At 31.9% G+C, this 14,521-nt stretch overlaps 2 pseudogenes; one reads left to right on the forward strand and one right to left on the reverse strand.

Moving 5' to 3' along the window:
- Positions 1–90: 90 nt before the first annotated feature.
- On the reverse strand, positions 91–1,798 carry LOC149196906 (protein IQ-DOMAIN 3-like; annotated as a pseudogene).
- A 2-nt stretch (positions 1,799–1,800) lies between these two features.
- On the forward strand, positions 1,801–9,142 carry LOC149196907 (uncharacterized; annotated as a pseudogene).
- The last annotated feature ends 5,379 nt before the right edge of the window (positions 9,143–14,521 follow it).

The following is a 14,521-nucleotide window of genomic DNA, read 5'->3' on the forward strand; positions in this document are numbered from 1 at the left end:
GTTAGTGCGATGTTAATAGGCTACTACTCCCAACTTCCAAGCTCATCCCATCCATATTATAATAGTTTCGGTATGTACCAACACAAATACTTATCTAAAATGTTTTCTATGACCCTAGGCCAAAGAGGAATGGTCTGATTCAATATTAATATCTTTCAAAGAATTGATGAACTTCTTTGATTTTGATGGTCCTGAAAGCCCTTTCAAATTGAGACTTGTATGAGGAAACATGGAGCCTTTAGTGGACTTGTATGGGCCTGAACTAGCCTCTGACAAAGGAAAATATAGCCTTTTCCTTCTATATGAAATAGGCATTGTGTCAAGAGTCCAAGGCTTCTATTTTTTTAGTACTCAGTGATCTGAACTTTGCTTTGGAAAACTCTGTAGATGCCATGTAGTTGGGAATTCTAGGAGAGCTCATAAGGTTATCATCGTCTCTCATAGAAGATGTACCTGCTACACCGTTACGAGAGTTGTATCTTGGTCTTTCTGACATCAAAATATTTTTGTCTCTCTTTTGATTTTTGTGCTCATCAATGACATCTTTTTCGGTATGGAGGATTTTGAAAGGGGAGTAAATGGATTAGATATTATGCAACCAATGTTGGCCAATTCTACATTATACTGCTTTAACACTATATGTGTCTTTTTTTCAAATCTCACCTATAGTTTGAAGCTTCCCTTTAGAATTTTCATTCGTGGTCATCCCATGGTTATCACATGGCCTAGTTTCCATCCAGCGATCTAACCAACTCCATCCCCAGTGAGGCTTCTCGGGATCAATCTCCATCAACTTAGTTTGGACTGATTTTGGAGGATTCTTTCATAGTTTTAAACATGCAATATTTATCAAAATGTGTCAAACAATTTTTTTAATTTGGCATATTAGCATTTTCAAGTAGAATTTAAGCACATACATGATGAGAAAATGTGTAGGCCAATGCCCTCTCTTGCTTAATTAAAACCTCTATTTTGCTTTGTCCTCTAGCCTCAATTTCTTCCTTGGTTACCATGTTGTTGTCCCAATATTATTGATGATCAGCTTGAGACTATTCATAAACAACAATATTTTAGTCTTTGACAAGTGCAAATGATGATTGGAAAACAAGGCGTCAAGAAAGAAACATGCATTATTTGCATTGAAACCAACTGGATTTCCATAAAAAAGGAACTACAAATACACAAAACTTGTTTATTTTGTTCAACTGAAACAAATAATGCTTTCAATAATAGAAAGAAAGAATCTATCAAATATTGAAGCTACAACATAACTTGTTTTCCATTACAATAAATTAGGTATAGATCACCAGAAACTACAAAAATTCATACTCATTGTATAAAGGCTTTGACATTAAATCTATTTCTCCAGCCAAGAATGGTCATTCCTATGTAAAAAGAATTTGAGAGTTTATAAATATGTTATAATACAATCACCCAACATTGGAAAAAATATATCAAAGGTCAAAACGACCTCTACTCAACATAACTTAGTAGTATTTATAAAAAAAATGCAGTTCTAACTGTTTACACCTCTGAGTATAGATGTCAAGGTATGTTTAAGATCACCTGAAACTACAAAAATTCATACTCATTGTATAAAGGCTTTGACATTACATCTATTTCTCCAGCCAAGAATGGGCATTCCTATGTAAAAAGATTTTGAGAGTTTATAAATATGTTATAATACAATCACCCAACATTAGAATCAGTATATCAAAGGTCAAAACAACCTATACTCAACATAACTTAGTAATATTTATAAGCAAATACAGTTCTAACTGCTTACACCTCCGAGCATAGATGCGAAGGTATGTTTAAGAAATTATATGCGTGTCTTTGTCCTTGGATAATTCTATTAGTGAAAGGCATAATTATTATCCTTCTACAATTCACCTGCACAACATCATGTTGTTTAAATGAAAATTTACATCTTTGTAATGCTTTGTCTCACCTTCAATAACTAGGGAAGTTAGTTGCACATTGTAATCAAATAAAAAAGATTCGTTAACTGGAAATGGTACACATTATTCTCACAATCAGTGAAATTAAACTAAAAAAATTGTAGCCCCAACTAAAAGGAATTTATTTTTCTCAAGAACTTGTTGCTAAGAGCATTGAATCCTCAGATGTTGACTTCTCAAGATATGGTGATACATTTTTTGAGGTCAGGATTTGTTCTTTTTGTTTAATATGGTTCTATATTGGACTTACTATTGGCTGCTTGGGTAATTACAACGGATATGATGATGTCTAAATATTGTCTTTGAGGTTGGGTTTTAATTTTTAGTTAGACATCCTTACCTTTTTGGCTGTATGGTTCCATGCCCTTGTCTGTTGGATGTTTTTCACACATATCCTGATAGATTGTGTTATAAGTTGGAGAGCCCTAAAGTATAAGTTTGCTGACAAGGAGTTGCCTTCATATAGTACAAGTAAGTTGTGGAACCAATGTGGCCCTTCTTCAAAGGTTTGGATGTTTTTTGAGTTTTTCGAGCCCTCTAAGAGTGAATTCGTGATCATCTTGGTTTTTAGATCAATTTCTCACTATGGTTGGTGCAGTAGGTCCATAAGTAAATAATCCATTTATATTTTGATACCTAAAACAAAATCTACTCCAACATTTGTGAGTCTACCATGGTAGGGTTCTACCTTGTGCATTGACCCTTCACACTTAATGTGGATGAAGAGGTGTTCAAAAAGCCCAAATTCTCAACCTGTTTCTCATCAGAAATGTTCAGTGTGCTATAAGGATCAAGTATAACATTTACACATTAATTTTTAAAATATATTTAGCTAAAGTTATGTATGCCTTGGTATCCATTTCGATGAAGTCATCAAGGGCAAGGTATCTATTTCACCAAAGTCACTTAAGACTTGTACATTCACTTGAAATAGTCCACTTGAGAATATTACAATATAGTGTAGCTTACTTATAATATTTGAGGAAGATCTCTTTATCTAATTTAGTTGTGTCCTAGAATCTATTCCCATTTTAGTGAAGATCTCTCTAAAGTATTTGAACCTTAGTAAAGGATATGAAATATTCCCACACTACCATCAAACCAAACTTTCTTAACAGCAAAGATGATTTTTTGGAATGGCATAAGATTGAGTAGGCTTTCTTTTTTGTGAAAACGATAATATCATGCAATATATGGGAATGTTCCTCCATTTGGTTTGGGTGACATTGCAGCTTTCAGATTAGATTTTTCTGCCCCTAAACTAAAGGAAATATACATTGCAGCTCCTTGGGGGTGTGTTCTTGAGAACTTCCAACCAAAAAAGTAAAATCTCAACTGTGAACCTACCAAAATCTTTTGTATTTGGGTTACTATTAAGTTCAATACATTTTTTTCGATCACATTCATCAGGAAAGAGATCACTCTAGGGAATGGTAGGATGCTCTGATAGTTTGGAAGAAGGTATTTGGAATGCTATAAACTTGATTAATCTTTAATTTTTACTAAAATATCGAGGTTGTGCCACATAATGGGATGCTACACCTAAAACCATTTGATTAGGGTGATACCTCCATTTTTGGATAAAATATAGTTGCACCTAAGTGCGAGGAAGTATGCAATGCCACTCTGCGAGATGTGTTTCTCAAATAATTTATACCCTCCAAAAATTATAAACCTTGACTGAACTAGTCTTCTGGGAATGGGTTATTGTTGACTTCAATGCTCTCTTTCTCTCCCCTTCATTACAAAAGTTATTTTTTTCTAAAGGTGGTTGGAGGATCTGATTGGGAAGAAGTATTTGGAATTCCATAAGGTTGATTGATCTTTTTCTTTCCAAAAACTGGTGATGTTGTGTGACAAAATAGGGATGTTATTCATTTTGGGTTTTATGTAAAAATGTAGTTTGTAGATTATTATGGTTACATTATTTTCAACTAGGATGTGTAGGGACCCGTCCCATTGAAAAAAAAATCCCATACCTAATGTTTCAACACTTTGGGTACATGGGGAATATTTGGAAATGTCCTTGAAAAACTGGGGAATTTATCAGGGACTTGTTGTCCATCTCCATGATGTTTGGAAAAAATTACAAGGACGTTTTGGATAGATTTTGGGGATGTTCTTGGTAGATTTCAGAGATGTTCTAGGCAAATCCAGGAATATTCTGGGCACGTATCTTCAATTTTGACAATGGACATTGATGATTGGACAATATGAACACTTTTCCCATTTTTTTTGTATTACTCTCTATCTAAATTTGCTATACAGGTTGTAGCCCAAAACATTGGTTTTGTGTGATGGGATTAAATTTGGGGTTCTGGAAATTTAATTATTCTCTTTTTAGAAACAACATTACAGCAAACAAATCCTTCATGTAGAAAAACTGTGGAATGCAACATTTCAAAGGGCTGATCCTTTTGGTTTTTTCTCTTCTTCTTGTTTTTGGGGTCATCTCATATTTTACATATTGTGCATGGGTTTTTAGTAGTCGTTCAATTCCATTTCTTCCATCATCCTAGCCTCAAACATTGTAAAAATAATTATATAGTTGTGACTTGGATTATGTATTAAATGTTTGAACGAATTTCCTATTCAATCACCCTTTAATCTCAAAGATAAATTTATTTGCATAAGCTATTGAGGAGGAAATACCTTCAAAGTTTTAACATAATGACCATTAACAAAAAAATATGAGGAAGGATATATATTTTCTTATTTAATCCTTGGAATCTAATAAGATTTTGACCATAATTATGGGATCTTTTTTTTGCATGTTCAAATTCACTCAAGATATATTTCAGGTTTGGAAGTGTTGGAGATCCACCCGAGATCTGTTTCTAGCCAAAAACGTCCAATGGTCAGATCCTTAAAAACGTTTTTCAAAATGTAACAAAAAAATATAAAATAAAATTTAAAACAGTCCCTAAAATCATACTTTTTCCTTATAAAACAACCCTTCCCTCATCCTAAAATAGACAAATCTGAGCCTTTCATATCAGTCTGCATTTCTAAATTTTGTAATAGAGATTTGTATTGAAACCCATTTGAAAATGTGAATTTTCTATGTTTTTAATAAGTGTGGAAACATGTTTTTAATATCATTTTTTTGTATCCAGATATTAACTTGAAAAAAAAACTGTTGTTTATATTTGTTGTGTGTATAGTTTCCCTTTATCCAGATCTTCAGTTTTAAGAAATGTGGCGTATCGGTATCTACATGTGTGTATGTTTCTATGCAACTTAGCTTTAGCACTTATGAAACATGGAGGTGATTTAAATAGTTCTAATTTGTCATATTTAAATAGAATAGGAATTTGTAATTGTAATTGTCAGTGTCTTGTGTGTTGGAAAGCTTATCAATTTTTTGTGATGTAATTTGAAAAAAATACACTTACGTTTTGGGAATATGCAACAAGTTTGAAAGAGTTAAAGCAGTCAAAGTTGTTGCATGTAAGAGGATGGTATTAAAAATTCAAAGCCAGGCGCCAGTTCTTGAGAGGGAATTTAAGGACCTAAAAACTGAACTCAAGGAAGAAAAGAAAAGACATAACTCTACTTTGGTAGAATCCAAAAACCTTGAAAGGGCAAGGCACATCCTCATATTTGCATGCACTCTCGTTTTCTTCTACTCTAGTTATAATGATAAATGTTGTGTTGATATTTTCCTGTGGTCTTGTAATGTAGAGTGAATAATGATTAACTCTGTTACTTTTTCTTTTAAGGATGGAATCATTGTTAAGCATATTTGTTCTTATCTATGATTTTAAGAAGTTGTAGGTGTGTTATTTCTTTCCAGAATGCTAAACATAATATTCTTTTTATGTTCTTTTTCAACATGTTAATGCTACAATGTGCTTCTTCTCTTATGTGCATCAAACTTGAAGGTATCAACTTTACCCAAACCAGTGATTGTGGCAAGGGAAACCAAGGGTTCTATTGTTTCTAATGATGGAAGGGATAGGTTTTATGCAATGCTATCATTATTTTGTTCTTCCCATAAGAGTATGAGTTTCCTCTACATATTCATATTTAGAGTTGAATTAGTGTAGGTTGTTTACATAAAAAGTTTTAGAGTGTTGGAAATGTAGCCCTTAAACTAGGGTCTAGAGCATTTACAACATAGGTTTGATGGGGAGGGTTTTGGGTTGGTTGATGGCGGGTAGAGGCTTTGATTTGTGGCATCTCATGTTTTCCCTCTTCTTTGGACTTTGATTTGTGGCATGTCATGATTTCCCTCTTCCTTGGTCCTCCTTTCTCAAAAGAGGTAGCTTGAGACATTTTTACCTTAATCTTCAATTATATGCTTACATTTTAAATATAGATCTCCCACACTAAATATGGATGGTTTGGTCTTGGAGTAATAATTGATCATCAATTTAGCTATTAGTTGTTTGATAAAGTTATTTTTTTTAAAACTATAGTAAGTTATTAATGTCGATGATCATTGATAGGTGGTCTTCATTGGAGGTCACACACAATCGGGTACCATAAAACCTAAAGAAGGGGATCAACATCCTTATGTTGTTTTGAATTGTGAACCTGCAAAGCATAATATCTTGCCATCTGTTCTGAATATATAGAAGATACTTCACAGGAGGCATTTCCTCATTAAGAATATTGAAAATGTTATGCAAAGGTTTTTGTAGTCCCTTGAGCTTTTTGAGGACAATGAAAGGAAAAAACTTGAAATTTTTACTGCACTCACTCTCTCAGAAATTATATGGGCTTTCACCAGAAACCATTTTTCAACTATTTCTCAAAGACAACCTTGTTTCCAAGGGGATTTTTCTTTCATTCATCACATATTTTTTCAAGGAGTATCTGGTTGAAAACAGTCTTGATGATGTCATAGTATTGTTGAAGTGAGGGAAGATAGAAGATAATATTCTTGATCTGTTCTCAATACAGAAACACAACACTGAATCTTTTGCAGAACACTTCAGGTGGGAAAACGTTTTTGTTGGAACCAAGCTGTTTACTTAAAGTCACATGTTTTTGTTGTCGATTGTTACTAACATATGTCTTTTTTACTTTTTGTGTGACAGTAAGGGGGTTTGGATGCTCTTGTCAAATATAATGAAAATAAAATTTTTAATGTGAAATTGAAGGACATGAAGAATGAATTAACAACTTTGATTACAGAGAATGTTGATATTCCAGAAGTCATTGAATTTGTAAAGCAGCACCATAAATAGTCAAAGTTACCTGATATTAAAGTAGTGTGTATCTTATGGGATGTTATTATGGATGTTGTAGTGATCTCGCAAATACCAACAACAAAATTCAAATTTGGCATTGCATCAAGTTAGTATTTAATATTTTTTGAATGTGTATTATCTTTTGTTTTTACCATATGTGTTATGCCTCATCATATCATTAACAATCTTATGGATTTTTACTGAATTTTGATGAATATTTTCTTCTTCTTAAGTGTTTAATATGTTTACAACTTTTAGTCAGTATTAGAATCTAATGGGGAAATGGGTCCATGGATAACTATTTTAAGGGTCATCCCCATGGCTTGCATTTTTCTACTTTTAAGAATCATGTTTTGTTACGCACTTTGATCCTTTCATTGATATCCATGAGAAAATAGAATGTCTCAATTTCATAGACAACCTTTGTTAAAATCTAATGCAATTGTGGATAATTTGTTTCTTCCTCTCAATATCATTTTTTTTCTTCTTGCACATGTTTGTTTTTTTGATTGATGTATATATAAATATTTTTACCAAACTGTCAATTCACTCTATATTTTTTTTGTAAATTAATTACAGAATGTATACAGATGCAGTATTGAATCATTCAACCTCTGTTTCCATGAAGGTTTCATTCAATGTAAAGAGTGTGTGCTCTTTTCTAATATATGGTACATTTTTTAAAGTGTTTCATTAATGTGTTTTCATTTTATCTCACTTGGAATTCATGAGTCAATAAATTGTTCATGCTTATGCTAGATTTGATGTTAATTCCACTTTCCATCAAAGGTACTACAAGGATCAAACTTAACAATCAATGCATGCATTTAATGTCAAGATCTAGCTCATTTGGTTTGACCAGATTATTATCTTGCAATTGCATTTTTTGTATGTAACATGTGGGGATTAGTTATGCATGCAATGTTTGTATCCACGAATTTCCATCGAGGATGTACTTTTTTTTCCCATGGAAAATTTACTTGGGGAAATCCTTGAGGGGATTCCTCACATTCATATGAATGGAAACCATGGTAAATTCTGCTAGTGTATATGTTGTACTCCTAACCCAAAGGGAATTTGTGGGACTTGAATCCATGACCTCTATGCCTTAAAGTTGGTCAATTCAAACCAATTGAGCTAACCCACTGGGTTACCATAATGTACTTATCAACTTTTGTGTGCAATATTTCTAATGATGGTTATCCATCTAACATGGATATTTTCCTTTTGCATGTAAAATGAACATCTTTGCTTTTTTGGTTGGTATTTGGAATTCATTAGCTTTTTTGTTACATCTTTGCTTTTTTGGTTGGTATTTGGAATTCATTAGCTTTTTTGTTATTTTATTTCAAGTCTTAACAATTCAGTTATTAGAAGTTTTGTACATGGGTTTTTTGGGAACTGTATGAACCTTACATATTTTACTAAAATGATTCTCTACATTGTTGAATTATCAGGTTAAGAGATGGACAAAATGTGTTGACAGTTTATGTACAATTGCAAAACTACAGTTGGAGATAACGTACAAGATAACGTACAAGATTCAAATTCAATGTCATGACGAAGGTATAATCATGAAATTGTTTCCTGAAATTGTGAGGTCTCTCTATGATGAGGAATTTCTTGTTGAAGATACTATTTTGATGTGGTTTTGCAAAGGCGGTAACCCAAAGGGCAGGTATTAACAGCCTAACATTTTTTTATTCTTTGTTTTTTTACCTTTTTGTTATGAGGAAATGCAATTAATTTAGGTTTAGACAAATCTAATTGTATGATTTAGAGAGTTTTGAACTCTATTAAAATGAGAATTGAAATGCTTGATTAAGAAACTTTTGGGATTTCATAAAGCTAATATTGTTCTTATAGTTTGAGTTTTGTCAAGGTGAAAATAAGATCTGATGTGATTTTCGGCATTTCAGGCAAACCTTTGTGAACTCACTCGATCCTTTTTTGAAATGGTTGGAGGAATATTTGGAAGAATAATAATGTGAACTTATATAACAAGCTTAATTATGACTACAATAGTTTGGTGGGTGCGTGGGGTGGGGAAGGTTTGGGTGCAGTGGCCAGGATGTTGGTTGCAACTCTGATATAATGTGTTCAATTGGAATATCAACTTCTTTACATAGATAATAAGTTTTCTATTGACAATTTATTAGATCCTAGTGCAAAGATACTTTAATTAGATTCTATTAGAATTTGCATCGCATATAAGTTTATAATTGTTGTTTAGTATCTATTGTTTCCCTTCTGATTTGATTATTTTATAATTTAATTAAAGTTTTAGAATTTAGAATTTATAAATTTTCAAATTATAATTCTTTGAAGGGTGTTATCTCAATGGAAGAGTACCTTCTTTACAAGTAGGTGGTTGGTGCTTCGATTCCATTATGACCTAATATTCATGGGGAATGGTGATGATCACTATCCATCCATATATATGTATCAATAATGATATTCATTAAAGGGCCATCGTCAAAAGTCATATTTTTATATATGAAATGGTGAGGGCCATGAAAGGTCCATCATCACAAATCACTATTGTAAATTTGGGATGCAAACTTGGGCACAAAAAAAGAAAAAGAAAAATGTAAGAAAAGACATAAAACAAGATGCACAATGGGGCTAAAAAATGGTGAAACTAAAGATGCCATATTGGATGCCAAAAATGATTCATAATCATATGCAATTTCAAACTCAATCTTAGACACAAAATGAGATTCAAATGTGGGCACAAAATGAGGCAAAAAAATGATGCAAATTTGGATAGCGAAAATGATGTAAAATTAGACACCAAAAAGGATGAAAAAGTGGACATAAATAATGGTGCAACATTGGACACATAAGTGGACACAAAAAAAGTGCAAAAATGGCATAAAACTAGCTCAAAATTGGATGCAAATTGAGATGTAATGTTGTATGAAAAATGTGATGCAAAACTTGGTGCAAAAACAAATGCAAAAGTGGAAGTAAAAAATGGCTCAAAATTGAATGTAATAGTAGAAACAGAATGGGATGTAAAGTTGGACACAACATATGGCTTAACAAAGGATGCAAATATAGATGCAAATTTGGATGCTCAAAATGATATAAAATTGGATGCAATAAATGGTGTTAAAAACAATGAAAATTTTGATGCAGAAAATGATGCAAAATATGGTGCAAAATGGGATGTGAAAAAGGAAGACAAATCAAATGTAAAAGTAGATGTAAAAAAATAATCCAAAAAAATATGCAAAAATGGGCACAAAAATTGATGCAAAATTTGGTGCTAAAGTTAAGTGAACACATGGTGCAAATATAGGCACAAAAACTAGTGCAAAACTACATACAAAATTAGATCCAAAAACTAGTGTAAGACTAGATGCAAAACTTGGTGTAAGACTAGATGTGAAACTTGGGATAAAATGGATGCTGAAAAATATGCTAAACTGGATGCAAAATATGGTGCAAAAATCTAAGTTAAGAATGACACAAAATAGGAAGCCAAGAACAATGAAAAATAGATGCAAAAAATGGCACAAAAGTAGAAGAAAAACCTATCATAAAATCAGATGCAAATCTTGGTTCAAAATTTGACACAAACAATGAAAGCATAATTCGGTGTAAAAAGGATGAAAAATATGGCATGAAAAATGATGCAAAATCCAGCGTCAGAAAGAAAACTTTAAAAATTGTACAATAGGGTCGAATTTAGTGCTAGGTTGCTCATACCAATTGTAAAATCTGGTGCTAAATCTGGTGCAAATCGTTGGTTTTGTTGTAGTGACATACATCAATCTGGTGCTAAATCTGGTGCAAATCGTTGGTTTTGTTGTAGTGACATACATCGATGAGTTAAGATGTCATATGGGCTCCCTTGCCCCCCACACACACAAAGTTATATATATATATATATATCTATATATATATATATATATATATATACATATATATATATATATATATACACACATATATATATATATATACACACACATATATATATATAGATATTAAAAGGACCAACATGTCAACCTTAGCACTGCATTTTAATGTTTTAGTATCTGATCTAAACATCTATTCTAATTTCCACCTGATCAGATAAGTCAATTTTAAAAGTTGAAATTTCCATCGAACCTGATCCTGTCATATTCTACAACTCCATTCTCTAAGTGACTATTATTAGAAGGAAATAAGAAAATAATTTTTCTTCACTCATGTCTTTCGAGCCTGACGCCCCACTCTTTAACAATCATGCTTTTATCCATTAGGAACTTGCTCAAAAATGCCTAGCGGGTAAAGCATATTTAGTGAATTTACATCCTACGATGACAACCTATGTGGTATTTTAATGGTATCTAATCCAAAGTATTGACATCATCTAGAGATTCTTTAGTCATTCATTTAGGAAGTGTGCATCAAAGAAGATAACATTATTCTTTTGCTAGATGAAATTATGATATTTTGTTGTTCCTTTTAACATTTTGTGAAAATGTAACTGGTTTTTTTGGGAAATTTGACAAATTTTCTCTTCATATTCTAGTCAGAGATTAGTTGCATCCATTAGCATAAATCATTTCCCACTAATGGCTTCGTTCAGGATAAATTAAGGCTTTGAAGACAGACTGCAAGCTTTGGGTTTTTGAATTGGGAAGTTTTAATATTTCTGCTTCACAACAGTAAGGGTATTCAGGTCTTGATTTTTTAATTTGTATGACAAAAGGATCGGCATTATGGATGTTATTATTCTTGTTTCACCATAAATGCAGGTACTTGTATTTGACAGCTACTGAACCTGACAACTTTTTCTAGGATCGGCATTATGGATGTTATTATTCTTGTTTCACCATAAATGCAGGTACTTGTATTTGACAGCTACTGAACCTGACAACTTTTTCTATTGATTTTCTGGTTAGAGATTAGTTGTGGTTAATGGACCTCATTTAGCACTATGATCAAGAATTGTTTAGAACATTTGGAATGCCAGCGAAAATAGAATCTACCATTGGTACTAATCAATTGAGAGGAAAATTTACATTAAAAACCACCTGTTGTAAGGAAATAGTGAGAAAGGCACCATCCCCTGGACGCAAACATGCATAAATCAAAGTGAGTCATGGGTTAGTTTTCAAGTCCATCTTTAAAATTCATCAAATCCATGTTTTATAGATTCTCTTGTTCAAACTTATGAAATCCATTCACTGGATTTTGTTGCACAATAGGTTGTTAAATACTGCAAAATATAGATGTCTCGACATGGAAGGTAGTGATGGATTATGTTGTCGACCATTGTATGTATTAGATAACTTTCTACCTTTGGTTGGGATCTCAATTGCTTGAATTATGTTTGTAAAGTGTAAATTGGTCTTTTTCATTGTTTCTCAAACTTGTTTTTAAAAACATGTTTACTATCAATGGACCAAACATATTAAAGAGGCTCTTGCCCTGGTACTCAAAGAGTGGGGTTGATTAGTCTAACATGAAGACACGATATATTTCTTTGAAGAGAACTCACTATTCTTGATATTGAGGAAGCAGTTGAGTTGACCTCAAATTTGAAAATTGTAAGAGGTCATTTCCTATAATTATGTTTCCATATTTGAGGAAGAGCAATAGATGCTCTTCTTTCGATCCCTTTAACTTGTCAAACAAATTTCGATATGTGTAATAAAACAAAATTTACATTATTGTTCATAATGTTTACTTGTTATTTAGTATGGACTCCTTTGCTTCATTAGAATTAAATCCTTTTTGTACTATAAAACATCGAACATTTTTTTTCCTTTTTATATAAATGTGTAAATGAGAAATTAAACATTTTCTAAAAAATATATTCATATGCTTTAAGTTTTTATATTTTCAGACTACTTATATTTCTTGTGCGAAATTAAAAATGATTTGTGTTGACTTTAATTTATATTGGAGTAGCTAGGCTCTTTCTATTTGGATATAAGCCTGATATAAACAAACTTGGAAAATTCATATTGCAGATGTTAAACCAATGAAATGAAATCTTAAAAATGAAATGAAATTAAATGATCTCTTCCCTCAACTCTTAGAACACCTTACCTCCAAATAAAAAAAACCTTGTGTATGTTCTCTTCCCTACAATGATATTTTCGCTTCTATTGTTTCAATGTATTTTATTAAATCAATATTAGAATAGATGTTGTTATTTCCGAGATAAATACTAATTGTCAATGTATTTTTTAAATCATTATTAGGTTAGATATTGTTATTTCCTAATTAAATGTGAATTGTAATCATGTATCATTATCATTCCATTATAATAAACTTTTTTATTGTTGTAAATATGTGACTCTATTTTTTTTTGTTGTAAATATGTGACTCTATTGTGTGTTAAATGTGATACTAATGTAATAAATATCTCTTCAAAATAATTTGGTATTATGACTATTGGAAGGAAGTTGCTTGCATTGAAGGTATAGAGGCTGGCCACAACTGTTCAGTGAAGTCAAGAGCAAGTTCCCATGATGTAAAAAAAGAAAAAAGAGAATAAGACTGCACTCTTTATCTATGGTTTTTTTTCATGAAATTTTGAAAGAAACTTTCCTAAACATGCCATAGATGTAGTCACCTAGCATCACAATTGCAAAAATTATAACACACAAAGCGCTGAAATGAGATCAGTCATACATAAACTTATGCAAGATAATTCTTTTAAACATGATGTGAAAATTATCATCACACAACACATCACTAGAATAAGTATAGAAACCATCAAAAATGTCGATGTCCCAAAAATAATAACACTGAAAGAGCTAAACTGAGCTCATACAGAAACTTTTGCAACATAATTGTTTTAAAGTGATGGGAAAACTAGCATCACACAACACATCACTGGAATACAAATAGAAACCATAGAAAATTCAATGGCAAGGTTCAACAAAATACATATAGAAACCATCTAAAATGCCATTGTCAATCTTTTCTTGAAATAATGCGCATAACCAAGTTCTACATAGACTGAATTTTACATCATATTTCCTCCATCAGGATGGTGTTGATCAAAATCTGAGCATAACATATAACCATAACAAGTTGAAAACTGGAAGACTAAGTAAATTATTCTATCAAAACTGAGCATAAGATACAACCATTACAACTTGAAAATCGGAAAACTAAGTAAATTAATCTATAATCATTTATGACTTATGACTTAAGTCATTAAGTGGAATTTACTACAACTAATTAAAAGATACAACCATTACTCATTGATTATGTTTTATATACCAAAAATTTAAAAAAAAAATCATAGAAGGAAAAACACAGCAACTACCTTGAAAGAGTTTTGTCAGACTGCTAATGAGATATATTCATTGTTTGACCTCATAGGTATTTTAGTGCACATCAAACACC

Source organism: Pinus tabuliformis, chromosome 2_2, assembly GCF_031772625.1.
Source record: "Pinus tabuliformis cultivar Carrire ecotype Pingquan chromosome 2_2, CPIR1, whole genome shotgun sequence".
Lineage (NCBI taxonomy): Eukaryota > Viridiplantae > Streptophyta > Pinopsida > Pinales > Pinaceae > Pinus > Pinus tabuliformis.